The sequence below is a fragment of the Phocoena phocoena genome, chromosome 10, assembly GCF_963924675.1.
Source record: "Phocoena phocoena chromosome 10, mPhoPho1.1, whole genome shotgun sequence".
NCBI lineage: Eukaryota > Metazoa > Chordata > Mammalia > Artiodactyla > Phocoenidae > Phocoena > Phocoena phocoena.
In genome coordinates this window covers 54,868,279-54,893,305 of record NC_089228.1, presented here as the reverse complement: position 1 = coordinate 54,893,305, position 25,027 = coordinate 54,868,279, and the positions used below count along the sequence as shown (strand labels likewise).

The following is a 25,027-nucleotide window of genomic DNA, read 5'->3' as shown; positions in this document are numbered from 1 at the left end:
CAGAATTATGCCTTTTTTAATACTTATATCTCCTCCAATGTCTAGCATTTAAACATAGGAGATGCTTAATATAGATACACTGAATTTAATTTTAAAACATTGAGCCCATTATTCCAGTGTGATTTCTTAATACTGTCTTAATAATGCATTCGATCAGTAAATACTTATAAAGTGAATATAGAAGCTATCAACTATGACAATTCCATATAGAAATATTTTGCATAATATGTTCCTTTTTGTAAATTTTAAAACATTTAAATCTCAAAAGCTTTCATTGGTTGGAAGTCAGTGTTCAAAAATACAACTATCCTTTTCTTTCTCATAAAGGTTAAATTATCTCTCCATTCTATACCCTACTACATCCGATTAAAAAAACAAAAAAGTAATGGGCTATGAAATATAAAAGAAGCAAAAAGAATATAAAATAAATGTGTTAGAACACCAAACATCCTGTTGGATTTTACAATTAATTCTACAACTAACAACAGACCTACTGTCTTTTACTTACAATCCTTTGAGAACACAGCTCTAGCCCTTTCAAAGGTTTCTCTCTTCCTAAAGTTCCTGCAGCTTCTGTCCTTGTCGTGCATAGGGGCCACAGTGCCCCATGCCATCAGCAGAATGGACTCATTAACCTTTCCGTTGATTTGAACTGTCGTTTGAATAAATATTTATACCCTTTTCCCCTGATGGCTTAATGAAGTCCTTTATCAACAGCACGAAGAGCTTCTCCCCTTGACCTTTGTCACCTGTTCGTTCAGAAAATTTTTATCAAGCTGTTTTGTTTACATTGTTAATCCCTTACTGCCTTAGGTTTGGCACAGAAACATATTCATTCTGGATTTAGTGGAATTATTTTACACTCTTTTGGCTTCTGCAAAGAAAATAATTTCTGTCTTTGGGTTTCCTGTTTTAACTTTAGGATATAAACATTTCCAATTTCTGAATGTTTGTCTTTCTGTTTCTTGTCTGCCTGTGGAGTATTTCTCTTGATATTCTTTGTATGTGATTACTTCAATTTCACTTTTTGATAACAATGTCTCCTACAAGATACAGTTAGAGGAGGTGTTAGCGGACACTATGGAGGTAATCAAACCAATATATGCGTGCATCAAACACACTTTGAACACCTAAGCTAAATTTACATGTTACATGTCAATTAAATCTCAATAAAGCTGGGGGAAGAAAAGATAGAGCCAAGAAATGCCTCTGTTTCCCTGTTCCCACGTTCTATCAATGAACACTTCTTTTATGAGGAGAATAAAGGGGGGTTACTATATGCTAAACATTGTGGTTAGTGCATTATGGGTTATTCTATTTTATTCTCAAAGTGCCCTTCGGAAAAAGGCACTGTTCCATTTTGCAGATGAGAAGGCTGAGACTTACAGAATTTATGTAAATTGCTCAGACTCACACATGGTAAGTGGGCTGATTGATCCCAGGATTAATTTCTGCCACTTACTGGATATGTGACTTGGACAAGTTACTTAACCTCTCTGTGCCTCAATTTTCTCATCAGCAAAATGGAGATAATCATAGTTCCTTTCTATACCATCATCGTGAGGTGGCTGTGGATTAAATAAGTTAACACCTATATATTGAACTCTTGGAATGTTCCCGGTAAATACTAAGTGCTTTTTAGGTGTAAGTAGCACTTAGTTATACTGTCATAATGTTTTTTCTTGGATGGAAAGGGGAAGTACTATAGGAGAGGAAATCCCATAACTCTTCCTCTATGTATGTTTTCCCTCCATTCCCAAACTTGGAACACCATGTTTCTTCTTTATTTGCTAAATAAGATGAGTATTAATATTCTGTATTGGGTTAAGTGTTTCATTCCTTTAGTACATTTGAAGCCTTCCTCTTTGAGATTCAGTTGCTCACTTCAATACTTATTCTAGCTTTTAGAGGAGTAGAAATATTTGGCCATCACTTTCAGCAAACCATGTACTTCATTTTTATACTAGTGTTTAATAAGTGGTTCTCTTGTTGTAAAGGATAGGTAACCTATTTATAGAAACTTCCTTTGGAGAAACCATCTTTCTTCAAAAACTAAGCTGAAGAATGATTTTTTTCTTTTATTTTTGCTGTTTTGAGTTGTATATAAAGTTTGAGAGCTGGGTCCAGAAGAAAAGGCAGATTGCTAAAAAAGCCTCAATTAGAGGAATTACAGACTTGTTTTTTTCTCCTCTATGGTATCCTCTCATTGGATGGACCAAAGAAGCAATGGAAACTGATTGAGACCTGATAATGCTTTTTATTCCCTGTATACCAAAGATACTGGAGAAAGTATCTTGCTTTCAGTACTGTTTCCAGCCTGAAAAGTACCACTTAGAAAAGCAATTACTACAGGTACCTAATTCAAAGAACTGACTAGAATTCCTTTTGTGATTACAAAGGGGCTATGAATCTCAAAGTCATAAAGAATATCTACTGGCTTGAAAAAATTTCTGGCAATCCTAGATTAAGGCCAAAAAATCAAAATCTCAATGACATGTTAGAAAATCTGTATAGTTTAATGACTGGAGGCACAGAAAGATGGTACTTTAAAGCCTGGTTTATCTGATGGTAATTCAATGTCCTTTACACTAGTAGACATTTAATACTTTTTCTTTATTTATTAAGCAAATATTTTTAATTTGAGTGTAAAGTAGACCTAGGAATACGTTTCCAGGGTGAGGAATAAACATACAGTGGAAGAAGAGTAATGAAGCGGCCAGAGAATGGGTGTAAAAGGAGGGAATGAGCAATTCCACTTGGAGGAGAGATGCCCAGATCAGATCTTGATGAATACTTTGAATTGAATAGAACTAGCTGGGGCTGGTTTGGTCTGATTGGGCTTAAACTAGGTACTTGGATTAAGTTCCATACAGTTAGATTTTTTAGAAACCTGAAGTTGATCAATTTTATTTTTAACTAAGTGCTTCTATATTAAAGATATTAAACATTTGTCTATCACATTTCTTACAAGTGTTTTTACCTAGTTTACTATTTAACTTCCATTTTTTAAAAAAATAGTTTAATTTTTATGTGAAATAAAGTAATCTTCTCCACTATATCTTTTTAAAAAAACTTTGAATGTAAGCGATTTCATTAGCATTCACTTCTGTATCTTTTACTTTTCCTCTACATTTAACTTGTTAGTGTATTTGGTATCAACTAAGTATCTAAATTGATTATTTAACAAGGTATCTCATCAGTACTTAGAAATTAATGCATCCCTTGCACATACTTGATATTACCTTTCCCTGTGCTAGGTTAATTACCTGTGATACGTGTGCTTACTTTGCACAAGAGTCACAATAGTACACGTATCCGACATTATACTGTATATCATAGAGCTAGACCCTCCTCTAGATCTTACTTTCAGATTTTTATTTTTTTTTTATTTTTTTTTATTTTTTTGCGGTACGCGGGCCTCTCACTGTTGTGGCCTCTCCCGTTGCGGAGCACAGGCCCCGGACGCGCAGGCCCAGCGGCCATGACCCACAGGTCCAGCCGCTCCGCGGCATGTGGGATCTTCCCGGACCGGGGCACGAACCCGCGTCCCCTGCATTGGCAGGCGGACTCTCAACCACTGCGCCACTAGGGAAGCCCCAGATTTTTATTTTTTATTTATTTTTATTTATTCATTTTTTTAAACATCTTTATTGGAGTATAATTGCTTTACAATGGTGTGTTACTTTCTGCTGTATAACAAAGTGAATCAGCTATACATATATACATATATCCCCATAGCTCCTCTCTCTTGCCTCTCCCTCCCACCCTCCCTATCCCACCCCTCTAGGTGGTCACATACTTGAGAACACGGGGAAGGGGGATGGTAAGCTGGGACGAAGTGAGAGAGTGTCATGGACATATATACACTACCAAATGTAAAATAGACAGCTAGTGGGAGGCAGCCACATAGCACAGGGAGATCAGATGTTTATTTTTTAGTTTTAGCTATTTTGCTTCCAGACCTACTTTAAAATCAGTTTTGTCACACTGTCTCCAAAATGAAAATCACATACATAGTTCCTGAAAACTCCCTTATGCTTCCCCTTTGTAGTCAAACCCTCCCTTTCCCCTTTAGTCACTGGAAACCACGACTTTGTTTTCCATCCCTGTAGTTTTGCCTTTTGGAGAATGCTATATAAATGCAATCATACACTGTGGAGTCTTCTAAATCTGCCTTCCTTCTCTTAGCCTAAGGATTTAAAGTCCGTGCATGCTGTTGGGTGATCATTAGTTCACTTCTTGTTATTGCTGTGTAGTATTTCTTTAAATTGTTGTGCCTCATTTTGTTTATTCTTCAGTTGAAAGGCAGATAAGTTTTTTGAAACTAGATATGACGAAGTACCCATTTTTGATGCCAAATCAGTGTCTTTTTTGGGGGGGAGGGGGGTACTATTAATTGGGAGTGGATCCTGGATTTTATCTAACACGTGGAGTAATCACTATCTAATCCTTGACTTGTTGTCTCTTTTGTAGCTAAAGTTTAAAATACTAAGCCGTTTATTTTCCTGGCAAATTTAAAACTTGACTATGATGGATTATTTTTTCAACATACATTTGGTTTATGTTATATTTTGAGTTGGTAATATGTACAAATAGTTACAACATTCAAAAGAACTTCACAGTGAAAAATAGTTTCTCTCCCTTTCCTGCAGTGGTCACCCTAGTTTTCTCCCTAGAAGAACTGGTGTCAACATTTCTTGTGTTTCCAGAGGCTGTTCATGAATACCAAACATTTAGATTTTCACTCCAATGGTAGCAAGTAGACACTCTCTTCTAAACCTTGATATTTTTCACTGAACAAGCTACCTTCAGATTTATTCTTCACAGTGCAAGGAAAGCTGTTTCACTATTTTTGATGGTTGTATAGTATACCGTTTTATTGATACACAGTGCTTTTTATAAAAATGTTCAAAGTTCCTTACTTATGAATATCTAGGTTTTTTTTTAATCCTTTTCTATTACAAATAGCACAGAAATGAACATTGATATTCGTACCCTTTGCACATAAATGCAACATATCTACAGGAAAAATATGGAAAGTGGACTTGGTAGGTAAAGTAATACTTCCTTGCTTATTAGATTTTGATAAATTTTGCCAAATTGCTCCTCTCATAGGTTATCCTGAGCCCCACTCACACCAGTCAGTATAAGAAGTTCTTTCTCCTGACACCTCGGCCAGTATAATGGTTATGAATCTTTTTCTTAGCTAATATAACAGGTGATGTTTTACCATATTGTAGTCTTAAGAGTAATAAAAGAAATGTAAATGAAGGTTGAGCATCTTTGCATGTGTTTAGGGCTTTGATATTTCCTCTTTTTGAACTCTGTTCATATTGTTTGTCCAGTTTTCAACTGGCCTTCTTCTTATTCATTTGTAGGTACTTTATTACAGTAAAGAAAACTGGTGTTTGTCAGTCACTTATCTTTTGCCTTCATTAATGGTGGGGTTTTTTTTCCATTTCAGATTCTTTTAAGATTATACACACACACACACACACACACATGTAATGCCCACTCTAAAAATATTAAAATATCATTGTTTTCTCTACTAATGGTATCATTTCATCTTTTAAAATCTAATTGTGACATCATCTAGAATTGATTTTAGCATGAGCTGCAAAAAGGGAGAAACGAGCTTTATTTTTCTTTATTTCCTGAGAGTCAGTTGTTCCAACACCACTTATTGAATGATACATTCCTTCCCCCTGAATTCAAATGCTACATTTTTCATCTATTCAATTACCATGTACATTTTTTAATTTCCTTGAAATTTCTATTTTTATTGTTCTGTCAAATCAGGTGTTAACTTACAACTTTAATAACGAGTAATTTCTATGATGTTTTAATACCTGGAAGGACTATGCCCATCACCACCTTGACAATTTTCTTCTTTTTAATAATATTTCTGATTTCTTTTGACACTAACTTTAGAATTCATTTTATACCTGCTCCCCCCCAAAATATATGGTCATTTTATGACTTGTTCATTTGTGAGACAAACCTATTGTTTTCAAGAGGAGACTTTCAACTTTGAGGGCTAGTTACCAAAGGAAAACTATGACATCACCTGACAGCCATTCCAAATTATAGCCATGTGTTCCAGAATGGTTTCTTGCTGTGCTAGATAGTGTGACATAAATCACTTCCACTCCATAGGCAATGCTAACCATTTTCTGCCTCTTACAACTCACAGTTTTAAAGGCAGAAGGTATTACAATATCTTATAATTCTGCATATTTACAAGTGATTCAGCTAAGAAACACCAACCATGATGAGATCCTTTTCCATTTTCTTTGACTGTGAACACATTTTTACTGAAATGAATAGCTCTCTTCTACACTGATATTGAGAAAAATATTTCTTGCCCAATATTTCAAATACAGTTAAAAAATCCACTCTGGAAACAGTGGTGGAAGAAAAGCAATATATGAAAGTTAAAACATTGTATCAAAACAAAATATAATTGTTAATTATATAACAATATAAAGGTTAGATCTCATATTTAAAGAATGAAAATGCTTGCATTATACCACTTGTTTCTGAAGCATCTTTTGTAAAGTACAGCAGGCCACTAGGAGGACTCCATTACATAGTTTACCTTAGTGTAGATGGGACTTACGAATGTATTCTGTGGATTTTGGCTCTGTGACCTTCCAAAGAGCATGATTCATTCCTGAGTAATCTGTAACCCATACTTCTTGTATAATCATTAGAAAAGCCTGCCTTGATGATTTTTCATTGAATATCAAAGCGCTCAGAAGTATGCCTCTGGGAATGACCCTACACAGATGTAGGAGCGTCTCCAGAATGACCCAGGTGTTACCCCCGCCTTTCGTCTCTCTGGTATTGTGATTTACCAAGTGTTTTACAGGAAGAGATTAAGCCTGCTGGAGAATTGCTTAATTTTCAAAAGAACTGCTTTTTTTGTGTGCCTGCCCCATTTTCTTGCTTTTTGAGTCAGTTTTAGGGATTTTGAAGTTGAAAATACTGAGCTATTTTATAGCCTCCACAGTAAAATATTTATACTTTGATATGGAGTGAAATTTCCCCAATTGCATGATCTTTGAAATACAAATTTGATTTACATTTACTTTTCAAAGCTTTTAATGCTTTTTTGGTGAACATCCCCTGGCACTGAGCTCCGAAGACCTTCTGTTTGTTTAACTTTGTCTCCTCCTTTCCAAGTGAATGTTGGACTTGGTGGGCGACAGTCAAGGAAATCAGAGGGAACCCTCACACCAGCCTCTGGTAGAATGTGCACCTTATTCCTCTGTAAGGAAATTTACAGAGGAAATTGTGTGTTTGTGAAATTATGTAAGAAATCCTGCTTTCAGAAGGCCTTTTATTTATTTTATAAAGCCTCTCATACCTAAGTGAGGTGAGTAGGTGAATAACATTGATTTCTTTCGAGAGGGGTGTTATGTAAATGCCACCTGGTAGAATTGCATTTTCGTTTCCTACATTGATCTCATCTTAAAGCCTTGAAGTCAACCCTATTTTTTGTGTGTATTGCTGTTTTCACAGAAATTCCATGTTGCAAAATGAAAGTGACTGACCAGAGATGTTGAAATCATGCTTAAAAGCCTCTTACCTGTCATCTTCGGAGTTTCAGAATGTCATTTAAAAAAAAAAAAATCCAAACAAATAAATGATAAAAAGAACAAATGGTTGTGTACTTTAGCTGACATCATTATTCAAATAGCTTCTTGGTGGTTTCTTTTCTTTTTTCTCTTTTCTCTTTCCTTCTAGAAAATCCGCTTTTGGAAGATGGCTTTGAACTAGGCCCAATCTATAAAGAATAGATCTTACTGTTTATCATTAAAGGTGGAGGATTTTCTTACCTAGAGATACCACAGTTGAGCTCATCATTAAATGGCTAGAACTGCCCTCTAGTCCGAAACTCCATCTACTCAGCTAGGAGAACCAAGATAGAACCTCCTTCTCTTCTAAGATACCATGGTGGGATCCACTAACAACTTGTTAGTGGATGTCCCAGAAAAGACTCCCATTAACAAAGCACTGACAGATATGTCAATGCATTTTGCATTTATATGACAATGTCTTGGACACATAAATAGGAAACTTGAATTGGCACTAGCATGTAATGGTTATTCCTGTACTTAATCATCACCAATTTATTTTTTCCCTGAAATGACCAGTTTCTACTTTTTAATTTAAAGATAATAACACACCTTAGTTTCCAATTTGTTTTAAATCCTATCATAGTTTATTGAATATATTCAGTTAACTAGAAACATCACTGAGCTCTTCCTTGAGTGATCTAAAGTCCGATGACTTATTGAAGTAAATTTTAGTGTACTAACCAGAATTCAATGGTGTATCATCATAGCTTTCTGTTAACCATATAATACTATGATTTCTCTTTTGGGCCTCTGCTATTCTCAGTCTAAAAGTAACAGAGGGTTAAAAAGAGGAGAGAAAATGGATTTAGAGCAATATCCAAACCTTGGTTCCCTGCTTCATCCATAATTATCATTCATTTTTCACAGTCTCAATTCCAGTTATCAAAAAATAGGTACTCAATCCAAATTCCACTTCAGTTTCTAGGACAGGAATTCCCATATGTCTTCTTGTTTTTCATATTCCAGCTGAATACCTTCCTTTCAAATGGAGGGCCCCTTATGCTTTGGCTCCACACTCTGACACTTACCAAGGTTCCTAGCCTTGTCCTCTACCACCATGGCTGCTCAGAAAAAAAGGGCTGCATGAACTGAACTTGAACCAGAGATCAGAATCCCAGCTCCACCACCTACTGGTTGTGTGACCAGGGGCAAGTGACTTAACCCCTCTGTGACTCAGTTTCTGCACCTGTATAATGAGAACAATAATAGCATCTACCTCATAGGATTTTTAAGTTAAATGAGGTTATAGATGTAAAGCCCTTAATGTAGAGTCACCTCCCAATAAGTACTCAGTAAGAATATTTATCATCATCACCAACACAAATAGAGGTCAGTGTTATTTATTCACTTTCACCTTGCTTTAGCACATCCTAAACTCTGCCATCAAGAGTTTTGGAGTGGGAGACAGCTATTCTTGTTAGCAGCCCTAATTACTTTCTAGACTAGCTGCACAATTCAACAAGAACAACAGCAACAAAGAACAAGAAGAGAGTATCTAGGGAAATTGCTTGAGTGAAACTGTCTGTCCTGGCATTTATTCTTTACTCAGCAAGTACTTATTGAATCTCTACCATTAATCAGGCAGAGTGCAAGGTCCTGGAAATATGGTGGCAACCAAAATAGTTATGGGCCCTGAACTCATGAAACTTAATGTCTGGGTGGGAGACAGTTGATAATCAGATAACCCCCAAATGTGTAATGCCTATAAATTAAACAGAATGCAATGAAAAGAATAAGATATGACCTATTTTAGTTATCAAAAAAAGCTTTCTGGAGTTGACTGTTTAATTTGAGACCTGAAATGGACATAGGAAGGTGAAGAGTGGGAGAGAGAGAGGCGGCATTACAGGCAGAAGGAACCCATGTGCAAAAGCCCTGAGGCAGAAGGAGTGAGGGGGTCTGAGCAGTTGCAGGACAATTGATGCCTGTGGAGCCCAGGAAGGAGAGAGCAGGGCTCAGTCATAGGCCAGGATCGGGGGCTGGTCTGATCCCTCAGGGCCTCAGAGACCTCCTTAAAGGTCAGGACTGGATTCTAAGTACACTGGGAAGTTTTTAGGCAGGGCGGGGTGACATAGTCCAATTTATATCTTTAAAAGATTGCACTGGTTCATGTGTAGAAACTGGACTATAGAAAAAATTGAGTGGAAACCAGGTGACCATTAGAAGCTATTGCTATGCACAGGAAAGAGCTAAAGATGGCTTGGGGGTCGGGGGTGGATATGGTCTTATCCCAAATTGCATTTACTTATTTTTAATTACATTTACAGTTACATTTTGGAGGTAGAAGAGGCAGGACCTGGGTGAGAGATTGCGTGTTAGTTTGGGGGGAAAGGATGGTTTCCAGGATGAATCCCAGATGACTCTTAGATTAATGATGTGAGTAACATTACTTCACATTACAGATGTAAATAGGTGGCGTCATCATCTATGAAGGTAGAAAAGATGAAGAATGCTTTCAAAGTGGCTGAAGAGTCTTGTGTTCATTTCTGATCAGGAGTCAGTATAGATGCCTGCTAAAGATTAAATAAAATAATTCATGTAAAGAACCGGTAAAATACCTGCATATAGCAAGTGCTCAGTAAAAACTTAACTATTTACCTACAAGATTTAGGCTGGGAACTTGTATATTTGACATGGTACATAGAAGGGCCTGTTAGCATCAGAGACTCTCCGGTCCACTGTTTTTGTTTGTTTGTTTGTTTGCTGTACGTGGGCCTCTCACTGTTGTGGCCTCTCCCACTGCGGAGCACAGGCTCCGGACGTGCAGGCTCAGCGGCCATGGCTCACGGGCCCAGCTGCTCCGCGGCATGTGGGATCTTCCCGGACCGGGGCACGAACCCGTGTCCCCTGCATCGGCAGGCAGACTCTCAACCACTGCGCCACCAGGGAAGCCCCTGTTTTTGTTTGTTTTGAGGTTTAATGGGGCCCTTTACTGCGAGGGCAGAGGTAAATTTGCCTCATTTGTTGGGAGCACAGTTAATACAAGCCACTGTTTTTCACAGCTGGTCACATGGCTCTGTTGATTGACAATACATGTAGATTGGGAAGAGTGAGGGAAACAGTAGCCTGCAAGTTAATGTTTGAGGACTGACTCTTGTCGTCCCCTTCTCTAGACACGTGAAAGCAAGTACTTCTCTCATAGGTCCAACAGTTGCTCCTCCAAGCCCCTGTCTGTACCAGGCGCTAAGCCCCGGATGCTGTTGCCCAGTACTCATTTGAACCATCTCTCTGACAGTATCCAAAGGAAGTTCAGGATATATGCAAAGTTTTCTCTGAGAAAAGCTTCTCTTTCCACATGGAAGGGAAATTAGCCTTTACATCCATTAAGGATGCTCTTTTTTAAAAATGAAAAAATAAATACTTGGAGAAAATATTTTCTCCTATAAGTGATGAGGGAATATATGAGAGGTTTAAAACATCAGTTATTTTGGTTGAGTGAAGGGTGATGCAAGGGGAAAACACAGGCATCTCAGTCATTTATTGTCACCTCCAGGGATGATGGTAAAGTGCCATGTGAGGGGCAACTCTCTAGAAACCAGTAACACTACCCCAAGCACACACTGGATTGTATGATCCTTAAAGTTATTGTCTGTTGTTATATTTTTCTTTAACTTTTTAAACTATTTAACAGATGTTTCAGACAGGTTTTTCTTGAGAAATGCCATTGATTTACCAATAGAGCAGCCAATTCTCATTAAGGAAATAATGATGAGTTCCTGTCAACTATTCATAAATGGAGTTGACTTAATGCTAAACTATGTTCCAAGATTAGAAGACAACTGAAGAAACTTTGAACACAGGTGATTAAGTGATTCAAATTTTATATAATCCTGTCTTCCTCCACCAAATAACCCGTTTCCAAATTGTTAAGCCTTTTACATTTTTTTCTGACTTAATTCAGTGACATGATACACTTGAGTTTCTCACATTTCAAAATTTGTCTTAAATGCATGATGGATGCTCACACACCTACACTTAATAAATATTCTCTTCAACTTTCTTAACACATCACGACAAACTATGTTAATACTATCCTACTAAATGCCAATGGCGCATCAAAAAACAATCCTGGAAGGAAAGACTTTTTTCTCCCACTCGATTTGAAACCTCCTTATTCATGTAAAATATTTTATTGCATTAATTTTTCAAAGCAACAAAACAAGCATTCATCAAGTGAAACTAAGCATGACCCCCCTCAGCTGGGTACATCTGTTGCTTTCCTGCTGTGTCCTTAAATAATTCATGTTAATACATTTAAAGTATATACTTCGTTCAAATGAGCAAACAAAAGTAAAAGCTGGGGACTTCCCTGGTGGCACAGTGGTTGGGAGTCTGCCTGCCGATACAGGGGACACGGGTTCGTGCCCCGGTCCGGGAGGATCCCACATGCCGCGGAGCAGCTGGGCCCGTGAGCCATGGCCGCTGAGCCTGCACGTCCGGAGCCTGTGCTCCGCAACGGGAGAGGCCACAACAGTGAGAGGCCCGCGTACCGCAAAAAAAAAAAAAGTAAAAGCTGGTAGAAAGCTAACCCTGGAATTCTGTGATTCCATATGCCTCTACAAGGAAGGTGTAGCAGCATCTCCACACCCCTGGGCCCCTTGAGAGCTTTATTTATATCAGCAAATATATGGAAGTTGCTAGCCAGGATATTTCGATACCTTTTCCCCCGTAGCCTGCTTTCCTTGTGAATACCTTTAACAAGATTTGTAGTCACTGTTTGTCCCTTTTAGCTCTCTCTGCTCACATCACATGATAGATGGTCCAGGTACACTGAATGACATCTAGGAATCGAAGCCAACACAGAGAATGCTAATCAGCTTTAGCTTCTCGAAAATTAATCAATGGGAACTCATCTCATGCAGTGCAGGAAAAAAATCTTCAGTTGTATTCACTCCCCTTCCTTTTGAACTCTGTTAACTGATGCTCTGAATAGTTTTGGAGGAGGGGATAATATTTTTCACCATTATAGCATTTTCTCCCGCCCCCATTCATCTGGTTATGTGTTAAGCCTAGAAAAATTAGATAAAAAAAGGAAGGGAAGGAAAAAAGACAGTCTGGCAGTTAAAGACCCAATGCTGGGTCCTCTCTTTCAAGGGATTTGCTTTCTATAATTTTTATTTTAAAAAAAAACCAAAACTATCTCCTATAAGTGTAGTAGGTAAAATTTCAGTGTTATAGAATACAAAGAATAAAATAATCTATGAGATGTTTTCTACATAAGACTTTATCACAATATTTGGCAATAATCACTATTCCTGCTTATTTGAAGAGTCTCTGTAGCATCATATCATCAGATCCCAAGGGTTATATATCAGAACTACACTACAAAACATATTTTTATATTAGTAATTAATAATAATAATACAATTTAAATATTCTCTAATATAATTTCTGAGGAACCAGAAAAATTTGTATACATTCAATACTGCCCATTTTTTAAATAATGGTAAAGTTAAAGTATATTAAAACATTGTATTAATAGTGATGAGTTGACACTTACTTTGTGAAAATTACATGAAGAACATACAGATTTTTCCACATCACAAAATTTTGATCTTTTACAGGGTTTGTCAAACATTCCCAGTCCCTGGGACCCTTTTGTTAAGAGAAAAGTGTCCTAGAACTACCTACCTAACATCTCCCTGTTCACTTGCTTACCTGTCCAATCTCTTCCTCCCCTTACCTAACCAGAATAAAGAAATTAATAGGCTGTTATAGTCTAGCTGTTGAAAAATAGTGTAAACTAATAGGTGAGTAATGAAGGATAATAGAAGCCAGTTTTACATTATTTATTTAAAGGCAAATTAAAAACTGAAGCTTTAATGTATCTTACATTAAATGGTAATGGAGGTCAGTGCACAGATCATTTGGAGACCCAGCTGTGGTTCATCTGTGTTACAGGTACCACAGGACCTTTGCTCTTAATCTCAGTTTCTTGTATTCATTTTTTTAGACTGAAATTTGATGATGACTGTAAAGATGCTTCACAAAAACCTAAAAACTACTGAATAAATGTAAAACATTATCTTCAGTGGCAGCATGGAGTACCTCCACCCATCCCTCACCGTAGGGTTATATGAATGATATCTATGGAGTGGAAGTTAGGGACAAAGGAGTGCTGAAGAGGAAAGCTGCAGTTGATGGGAACATCCATCCACCTTAATGTGGTCTTTATAGTTTGGAAAGTGATTGGCTGTAGTGTCTTAGCATACAGCCAGAAGGTGAATTTTATCAACATGTTGAGACAATTTCATATATAATATACATACACATATATATACGTGTACACATATAACAATCTCAAGCTACAGAGAAACTGCAAATAAAGAACAAAGAATACATTTTTAAACTGAGCATAAGTTGTTGTCATGGTACATTCTCTATAAATGGTAATTGTAATTATTATCAAATGAGTAATTATTATTGAGTAGAATAACATTTAATGTGGCAATATTTGTATACATAGAGTGGACGTTAAGTTCTTTATTTTTGTTTTATTTTAGCTCCTTTTATTAGGAAATATTCTCAAAGATAAATGTTGTGACCTAGAGCAGAGCCATTTTCTCCCTTAAAAAATGCAACTTCACAATCATGTGTGTTTTTCTTCTAAACTACTTCTGATTTCTTATAAAAGCACATAAGAATCCTTAAGGAACTCAAATCCATCATCACAGATAAGGAAATCCCTATCCAGTTAATTCATTTGCCCTGGACCACCAGGTTGCACGTATATTTCTTTATGATGGATTTGAGAAAACCTGGTCTTTTTACCACTGCTCTCAAAAAAAAAAAAAAAAAAAAAAGCAAGACTGAAATTCTTTATGTGACCTTTCTATTCAGAGAAATTTGGTTGTATTCATGTTTGATATAAAACTAATTGAGAAGAAAATTCTGACAGAAAAGATACATACATAGATATCAGTCTGGAAGCCATTTATTTCAGATCTGCTTTTGACTTGATTTGAGAAATTAACACAGGAAAAAACAGGATCACAAAACAGACCTGAATAATTTATAATTAGCTTCACAATACATAGACATATATTCTATTTGGGTTAATGTTTTTTGAATCCATGCCAAGTAATTCAAAGACAACGCAGAGCTTAGTAAAGAAACCTATGTTTTAAGATCCATCACAGAAACTCTCCAAATTAGATAAACCATATGCCAATAATTAAGAAGCAAGTCTACTATTCTATTACTTTTAAGAAATAGTAAAACTTGTGATACAAAGGCTGCTCTTCTAACACTCTGAGCTTTATATGTTTTTTAAAATGCTTCTTTTTTCTTACTGTTTATTTCTAGAAACTAGAGATAATCCATGTTTTTCATAAAAGTCTCTATTTCTGATTTCTTCCCTATCAAAAGCCAGTTTGTTCACTTACAGAGCCTGTAATGAAACCTCAATTTACATTATACCTTAAAGAAAGGACAAGATGAATCTGTGATATTTTTCTCATCATGTATGAATGAAGATGCCAATTGCTTTAACTAGTCTAATTAATAACATACCTTACTACAGTGTATCAGGCTTTCTTGGCAAAGACAAGTGTATGTGTGTGTGTGTGTGTGTGTGTGTGATGTTTGTGGCAAAATCCTGTTGAAATTTTGAAATGTCCAGGAATACCTCTTGAATCCATTTAATTTTCTATTCTAAAACCACTAGTAGTGTTAAATCCTTTTGTTTATTATCTGGTCTGTGACTGGATTGTTGGATTTCTAAGTACATTAAAAATGGACAAATAGAGATTTTTGTTCCCTCGTGTATTCAAACTTGGCTAATAGTCCTCCCCCTCTCACTTTAACTGCCATCTAATATCTGGTTTTAGCACAAATTTGTCTTCAAAATGTATGAGGAGTAAGAATGACTCTGAGACATAGCCTGTTCTTTTTCATTCTGCAGCATAATAGATTTTTAAAAACTAAAGCTTTGATCCATGAGCCATATTTCTCTTCTCAAACAGAGAATTGAAACCTACAGACACACAAAAAAGAACCTAGGGAAAGGGTTTCCCTGGTGGTGCAGTGTTTGAGAGTCCGCCTGCCGATGCGGGGGATACGGGTTCGTGCCCTGGTCCGGGAGGATCCCACGTGCTGCGGAGCAGCTGGGCCCGTGAGCCATGGCCGCTGGGCCTTCGCGTCTGGAGCCTGTGCTCCGCAGTGGGAGAGGCCACAACAGCGAGAGGCCCGCGTACAGCAAAAAAAAAAAAGAACCTAGGGAAAGAAATCGCACCATATTTTCAAAAAGCAGAATTTATTTTTTCCACCGCTGGTTTATTTCCTGTCGCTTTGATATCACCTGTCACGGTGCAAGTGTCTCAAACCAGGCGAATGACAGTGTTTCATCCACATGCTCTCCTCCTCATAATCTAAGTCAGCGAGGAAGAAGATAGGCACAGAGAGTCTGTTGGGACAGACAGTCCAAAAGTCACCCAGGAAGTGTGCTGTATGAGGTATGATGTTTTGTGGAAGCGTTATCCTGCAAATCTAGAATTATTTTATACTTTCTATTGACCATACCAGCTGGCAGAGTTTTGGTGGGTAATGAAGGAAGCCAGCCCAATTTTCAAACCTACATGGGTAATTCTCACATCAGGTCGAAGACTTAACACAGAGTTTACAAGTAAATGTGAAATGTCACAGAGAAAGAGAGTAGTGAAATCATGGTTGCTTTAGTCCTTCACCACATGAGTTTGTAGAATCCAGCCTAGAATGGCACGGATCTTTAATAATTATTACAAGGTAATGTCAGATTTCTGGACGTCCATGTATTATCTCTCACTTGATTCAGGTACATCATGAATTCTATTTCTTTCAGCACCTACTGATTATTCTACGTTGAGTCCTGAAGGATCTACATGCTTTTTAAGCTTATTGCTTTTCACAAATTAAGTATTTGCAGTTGCTTTTTCCAAAAGGATTTGGATTCTTTTGCAGTGCAATTGAAGTGGATTTGTTTTTTGAATTTTATAAATATCTGAGTCATGAACATCTGTATTCACTTTCAAATGTCACAATGAATCAATTTTGACTATCGGCATTATTAAGCTCTAAGTTGGGTGTGTGTGAAAATATATGCTTTAATTTGTTAATGGACAATTAAGCAGGAAAACCTTTAGAAGCAGAGAAATAAATGAGTTCTTACTTCCTTAAGGGAAAGTGTTAAAGAGTGTCTGAAGGAGGGGTACAATCACCTGTAATGAAAGAGTAAGAACATAAAACTGTCAGCATCAAGATTGCTTTTTTATATCAAACCATGACAAAAATGCCACTGCCTCACTAAGCCACTGCCTTTTTCTGCTCTGCATACATCTAGCCTCTCAGCTTCCCCAAATCCTTTTCAGAGTGAAGCAGTGAGCCTAATACATTAATAAACAAAATTAAATGAAATAAAATATTTTCTATGATCTCTGCTAGACATAAAACCTTACTGGAGGGTGATCTTCTACTGTGCATTAAAATAAAAAGCATGCATAATCCTGTGTGGAGCATATATGCATACAGATATTTGTGCAAAGAAATTCATTGCCGCATTGCTAGTAATATTTTTTTTAAAAAACTGGTATTACAATTCAGATGTCTCTCAACAAGAAAATGATTTTTTAAAATTTAGAAAACCTTACAATGTACAATGGAATACTATGCAGACATTAAAAAAAAGATGATGATGTGATGACTTGTAAAGATGTTCCACAGTACATTTTTACATGAAATAAGCAGGTTTCAGGATCACTAGGTGTAGCTCAATCCCACTGTAAAAATAAAATACCACGTGAAGGTGTGTGTGTGTGTGTGCGTGTGCATGTGTGTGTGTAATATCTAAATATATTGCTTTGGGCAATGGGAAAAATAATATTTTCCCATTTTCAAATTCTAATCCTTTTCTTCCTCTCCCCTACAGCTTAATTCCAAACTTCAGTTTTTGTTTAAGCCAAAGGAAATGCAGTTTTTTTCCAAATTAGTGTCACCAAATTTTGACTCAAAGCATAATACATATCACATTGATTTTATTTTTAAATGTAAGTGGATAAGTTGCTCTCACGTTAGTTTATAGTATAGGAGTCCGTGGTTTGTGTCACTTCCCTTTAAAGCACAATTCACAGGTCGCCACTCTGTTTCCAGCACAGTTCAGGATCTCGTGCTAGTTGGAAGCATTGTTGTTGTTCATCCCTTTTGTTGGCTATGTCAGCAGATAATATTCATATTTTAATACCTCTGTGGTGAAGCAGCAAAGCCCCACAACTTCTCCAGGGTTTCTCCTTCCTGCCATTGCTCACTGACCTTTCACAAATTTAATTATTTATACTCAATTTGGCTTCTTCTCTTTCCTTCTGCCTGCTAATGTATCGAATGTAGAATTGATATTGTTAACCATGCAATGGAATATGCTCCAGGAAATCTCTCGCCTTCTAAACCCCAGTGACAAATGAAAAGGAAAATGCCAAAGGAGCTTGCAATTTGAAACACAGAGGGTAAAATAAGAATGCATTGCTGAAGTTACAGTGTAACACATCACTTCCCCACAGGAAAGAATTTTATACAATACCTAGAGCAGATCTTCTGATCAGCTGTTCAGTAAAGCAGCCAAGTGTACGAATGATCCTCTAATCCCACATCACTATAAGGATGGGTTAAATAAGTTAATGTCTGCTTGACCCCATACCTTATAATAAGACATCACAGGGACTTCCCTGGCGGTCCAGTGGTTAAGACCTTGTGCTTCCACTGCAGCAGGCATGGGTTTGATCCCTGGTCGGGGAACTAAGATCTCACATACTGCATGGCACGGCCGAAAAAAAAAAAGACATCACAGTGGGGCTCATTCTACCTGTTCAACTATCACTTAGACCTGTTTGACTCATTTTGAAAAGAATTAAATTATAAAGGAAGAAAAGAATAAGAAAAGTGTGAGAAATGGGAAGGATCAGTACATTGGATAACGTGCTTTAAAAGCATTATGATGATGACAATAGCAATTCTGATATTTTCATGAAGTGAAGGATATTTTAAAAGGTATTTTAAATACCGTATGATATGACTTATATGTGGAATCTAAAATATGACACAAATGAACTTATCTATGAAACAGAAACAGGCATAAAGAACAGACTTGAGGTTGCCAAGGGGGAGCAGGGATGGGGAAGGGATGGAGTGGAAGTTGGGATTAGTAGATGCAAACTATTGTATAGAGAATGAATAAACAACAAGGTCTTACTATATAGCACAGGGAACTATATTCAATATCCTGTGATAAACCATAATAGAAAAGAAAATGAAAAAGAATATATGTGTGTGTATATACATATATATATATGTATATATACACACACACACGTAATACTGAATCACTTTGCTGTACAGTAGAAATTAATACAACACTGTAAATGAGCTATACTTTAATTAAATAATTTTTTAAAATTTCCTGCTGAATTCTGCTGAATAAAGAACATTAATTAAATGGTCAGTGAGGAAATATTGATTTTTAATGTGATTTGTTACAGTGACAGAAAAGAACCTAAATGTAGATTCTTCTTATTTGTCCTCTGATTTACTTTTATTTCCTAACAGTCAATGAAGAAGATAAAATAAAACTTAAAGGTCAGAAAATATTATTTGCCACTATCTCAGACTTCAAAAGTTGAATAAAATAATACTGAAAGAAAGAAAGAATCAACCAAGTCTTTGTTGTGGACCAATGAAAGAAATGAGGAATTGATCTAAAAATGCTTTTTAAAATTTCAGTTTATGTTCAGAAATTGACTAGCTTTATTTTTTCATAATAGTTTTGGGTCATAGGAGGTATAAAATAAACTTGTCTTTTTTCACATAATTGATTTTCTTGTTTTCTCTACAAAAAAAATAAAAAATACGTATATGATGATGGTCCTGATATAACAAAAGTATTTAAATTTCCATTTCTACACCCAGCTTTGATGATTTTCCCTCTTATTTCTCCTGAGTTGGAAATAGACAGAGGAATTACTGTTTAAAAGATATGTAAAATAATATTAAATGTATATATTTTTAAGTTTTAAAGACAATACATACCTCAGTTCTTTTGTTTTTTTTTTAAATATGGGTTTGGGGCTTCCCTGGTGGCGCAGTGGTTGAGAGTCCGCCTGCCGATGCAGGGGACGCGGGTTCGTGCCCCGGTCCAGGAAGATCCCACATGTCACGGAGCGGCTGGGCCCGTGAGCCATGGCTGCTGAGCCTGCGCGTCTGGAGCCTGTGCTCCGCAACGGGAGAGGCCACAACAGTGAGAGGCCCGCGTACCACAAAAAAAAAAAAAGGGTTTGGTTCTTTAACTTTAGAGAATGTCATAAGAACATCTTTTAAAAATACCTAGGTGTTAAATTTGTTTCATTTATCCACATGGACACAATGTGTGTGTGTGTGTGTGTGTGTGTGTGTTATACCAGCTAACATTTGTATATGCACATGTGTGCATAGCTTTTTATTCTGGGATAAGAAAATAAATTATCAATTTATTACTAGGAATATAGGTCTTTGACTATGTCAATAGTTATGGCCAGTTTTCACTACTAAAGTTAAAAGTTTATTTCATTTGATTAAAGTTTTGCGGTTTTTTTTTTTTTTTTTTTAATAAAAGGTAGCAGGGAAGCAGCTCATTTCAGAGCTCACATTTTCTGTTTTCCCCTGAGTGTTCCCGTCTCTCACAGATTTTTGAGGAATTGGGAGAGTGCCCTCTTTCTGGAGATTGCTCTTTAAGGTTTGTTTACTGTGATGATTAATATAGTGGGCTGCTATTTCCTGTGAAGACAGCAATGTTAGGCTGAAATGCTTTCTAGTAAATGAAGAAAAGAGCTTTAACCTCAGGAGTTTTGGAGGAAGAAAAAAGTACATCAGTAACATCTGTTTAAAATCAAGATTCCATCACTGCTGTCACCCCCATCTTGGTTCTTTTCTTCCATTGGTTAGACATGTTCAAATTTTGTTTTATTTCATTTTATCATAGTATTGACACAGTGTTTAAGGAATCTGCTTTTTTTAAATCCAGGAAACATCATTTTCAATTTCTTTATCAATATCAAATAAGCCATTATGTTAGAAATGTAAAGAAACAGCATAGTTCCTAGATTGTAGTGTACACTTAGTTAATAGAAGTAATTCTTTTCATCCTGGTGATAATTAGCACAATGTTTCCTTATAAAGATAGTCATCTTGACAAGGTCATTTGGGTGGATAAGAACAAGAGATTTGATGAGCAATGTCTAATTAAAGACAGGTGATCTCTTTAGCGCTAATATTCTGTGGATCTCCAGTTATAATTCTTTTATTTCTAACTTAAAATTAAAACTTTCTGGACTTCCTTTGTGCTATCCAGGAAGCATTAGATATTTATGTGTCATAGGTTATTTCTGTTTAAGTGAATGGTTGAAATATACAAACAATCTTGGAGCTCTTTTGCATTTTACATGTCTCCTTCAGGTGACATTTCAAATATACATACACACACAGGTAGGTGTCTATATATACACACACATACACACACACATATATACACACATATGTGTGTGTATATATATATATATATATATATATCACTTTTTATTCTCAGAGAAGACAGTAATAAGGATTAAAGTAAGCAAATTCATATTTCTCGTCTCACTCTTGGAAGTTGTTTTCCCCCCAAATAACAGAGTCATGGTTGTACTGAGCCTTATTTTTGGTTCCTTTTGATTTTTATAACATCTTAATTATTTATTTTAGATACCAATAAAAAATATACCTAAGTAGGAAAACAAATTCTCCCCATAGAAACGTATTACTTATTTCCTAGTGCATGTATATTTTCCCGAACTTATTTATTTGATCATGAATATTTTTTCATATATACACACATATGCATAGGTATAAATAGTTTCATATACTATATATTGTTGTACTATCTGCTGTCTTCTTGAGGTAGTTCATCATGAACTCCTTTACATATAAATATGTCTCTTAATAGCTTCATGTGCCATAACATTTAACTAATTCCCCTGTTATTGGACCCGAGTGCCGTTTCCAGCTTTCATTATTATGAATAATGCTGCAATAAGCATACTTATGGTTCTCCCTTTCTACAGATCCTCAATTATTTGCTTGGGGTAATTTTATCAAAGTCACTCTTTGAGTTTAATATGTTTTATGGGTCATCATAGATACCTAGTTCAAAATGTGGTAAATCTTTTACAACCAACTCTGGAAAGCTTTATTTATGTTGTTAAAACATAATATTTCCATAAGATTCTTGGCATAACAGCCCCAAAATGGCATGAGTTAAGAAATCTTCCTAGAAAATTCCCTCAGGAGACCATGTTGTGCTATACAGAAATTCAAAATTGATATCTCATTTTCTGTCTTTTGTGGAACAGTTTCCCATAAACCAAAAGAGCTTAGAAATCTCTCATGTTAGTTTAGAAAGCCCTCTTTTATGTCTCCTCCCTGTAGAAGAGAGAGTTTCAGAATGAGTGTTTCCTTGAAAACTCCAAGTGGCTATTTGGAAAGTAGGTCTGCCTGGTTGCCAGTTTAAAATTAAAGCAAGGGGACTTACCTGGTGGCGCAGTGGTTAAGAATCCACCTGCCAATGCAGGGGATGTGGGTTCGAGCCCTGGTCTGGGAAGATCCCACATGCCGTGCGCTACAGCTACTGAGCCTGCGCTCTAGAGCCCACAAGCCACAACTACTGAGCCCGTGCGCCACGACGACTGAAGCCCGCACACCTAGAGCCCGTGCTCCGCAACAAGAGAAGCCACCACAATGAGAAGCCTACACACCGCAACGAAGAGTAGCCCCCACTCGCCACAACTAGAGAAAGCCCACCCGCAACAACAAAGACCCAACACAACCAAAAATAAATAAATAAATACATTTATTTAAAAAATAAATAAAATTAAAGTAAGATGAGCTTGGAAATAAGGCCCTAATATTATAATTTTAAAGAATTCTCTTTTATTTACATAATTCTCACTGTAAGAAATTAAAACATTCGGTCATATATAAAATATATACCCAAATATTTTCTATGCCAAATGAAGCACATAGATTTGAGTTATAAATGGAAAGAAATTATAAATATTTTTGGCAGCTTGATTTTTGATTGGTATTGTGTAATACAGATCCGATTCGTTTTTTAAAATAGTTTCATAGTATTCAGTTGCATGCATATACCATAATTTACTTGACCATCTCCCTATTTTTACTATAATGAAAATAACCTGTATTTTAAAAACATTATTGAGGGCTTATGTTCTTTATATGTACAGTTGACCCTTGAAGAACACTGGTTTGAACTGTGCAGTTCCATTTATATGTGGATTTTTTCCACTAAATACATGCTGGTGTCCTGCACAATCTGAGGTTAGTGGAATCCGTAGATGCGTACCCACATATACTGAGGACTGACTGTAAAGTTATATGGGCAGATATTCCATGCTTCCAACCCCTGCATTGTTCAAGGGTCCACTGTATGATCTCATTTAAACCCTAGGAGGAGGAAGCAATATTTCAAAGGACTTCTCTACATACATATGATGATATATATTTTCTATTTGGGGCACTGGGATCCCAAGGTAAGTGCATCTAACATGTAGATAGATATGCTGATTTATCCCTCCAATTTATAGAAAATTCAAAACTAGAATATTTAGTTTCAGAGAAATTTTTTCCTTTTACAGATGAACATAGAGATGATTTTTTCAGGGTCTTTTCCATCATTAGAAATTCCTTCCAAAAGAACCCTTTAGCTTTGATGCTTCCCCAATAAAGCAGAATAAAACGACTTCCTGGGAGTATTTGCCATTGAGGGTTTGGTCAGATATTAGTCATAACCCTAAAGGCTCTTTATCTCTTCTTCGTTGCACTTACTATCCACGTGTTGCCAGAGAATATCTTGTTTAAAAGATTTTAAAAGCATTGGTTGAATCTTTTTGTAAGAATTGATGTTGAGAAAAAGATGTGGTGAGAAGTAGTGTAACAATAGCTCTCATAATGGCAAATGAGATGGTCCAGGCAGGATTGAGTAGACATCCACTCATCCCCATTTCCCATCTTCCAGGCACTTCTCTGGGGCCCTGGGGTCTCATCTCCAACTGCAGCACAAGCTAATAGATTTAATTGTCACTTTACTTTAGATGCAGGGAAGCATCACCCCTGTTCATGTAAGGTAATTCCCAGGTTCCTAAGCCTCCTCCCTGCACTGTTTCCCTTATATGTCCCAACCCTGAGACCACCTGCCTCAACTGCCCTGCTCAGCTGTTAATTATAGTCTCCTCTGTCACAGATTTAAACACTGAAACCATGGTTGTATCTCCTTTCTCTTCTTCCTCACATCCACATTTCTTCTTAGGGAACAATACATGGCAATGTTGAACAATACAGGCTTTACACTGACATGTGGTTAGAAGTTGAAGGCAATTATTTAACTGCTCTAAGTCTCAGTTTGTTCTTTGCTACAAGAGGGTTAACATTAAAATGAAAAACAGGGTGTTGTGAGGATTAAATAAGTGTGTTAGCTATTATTGTAGCTACTATTGGTTCCCTGTCATAACTCAGTAGAAGTTAATTTTTCATTATGTCATGGTGCAGTGTGGTCAGAGTGTAGGGTATGTGGATTCTAACCCACGCCCACATTCAGGCCTCTATCATCATATGGCTTGACCATTTTTAGGACCTCAGAGTCCTCCACTGCATGCTCTTCTATTCAGAAGCAGGCAAAGGAAGGGAGAAAGCCTGAGTAGCAAACCCCTAAGTCACATACATTCCTCCGCACGTTTCACTGGACTGAGCCCCGTCCTGTGACTCGGCCCCCTAAATGCAGAAGAGCAGGGAGATGTAGTCTGTTTGTATGCCCAGGAGAAAGAGAACACAGATGCTGGTGAACATTTCAGCTAGCTTCTGCTGCGATTATCATTTGGGGATAAAATCAACATATTTCTGTGAATTGGCACAGCCTCTAAGCATTCCTCCGATGGTGACTTGCTTTGTTGAATTTAACCCAGCCCAGCCCAGAAATCAAAGTTTTTTTGCAGTGATTGGAAACAATTTCATACAAAGGTATTATTATAAATCTTCATGATTTACAGGTCTTTTCATTTTTAACAAAAAATGAACCTTTGAAAATAGTCATTTCTACACCCCCAAAACTGTTGTGAGCCTTTAAAATTGGCACAGAGTACATAAGTCATGTTTGGTCTCAATTGACGTCTAAATAGATATATATTTTTTTATATAAGTGGAAAATGAAGCATATATCACATATCTCCTATTAGCCATCTTTTTTATTACTCTTAATTTTTTGAATTAAAATGTGTTGCATTTAAAATCTTTAAGAGACACATTCTGAAAGACACAAATTGAGTTTAGTAATTGTGTGTTCTGTC

At 36.6% G+C, this 25,027-nt stretch overlaps 1 protein-coding gene across 1 annotated transcript in view; it reads left to right on the top strand.

Annotated features, from left to right (window-relative positions):
* Window positions 1-25,027, top strand: part of RBMS3 (RNA binding motif single stranded interacting protein 3) — a 531,745-nt gene that overhangs the window by 345,202 nt on the left and 161,516 nt on the right. The window lies entirely within an intron of this gene.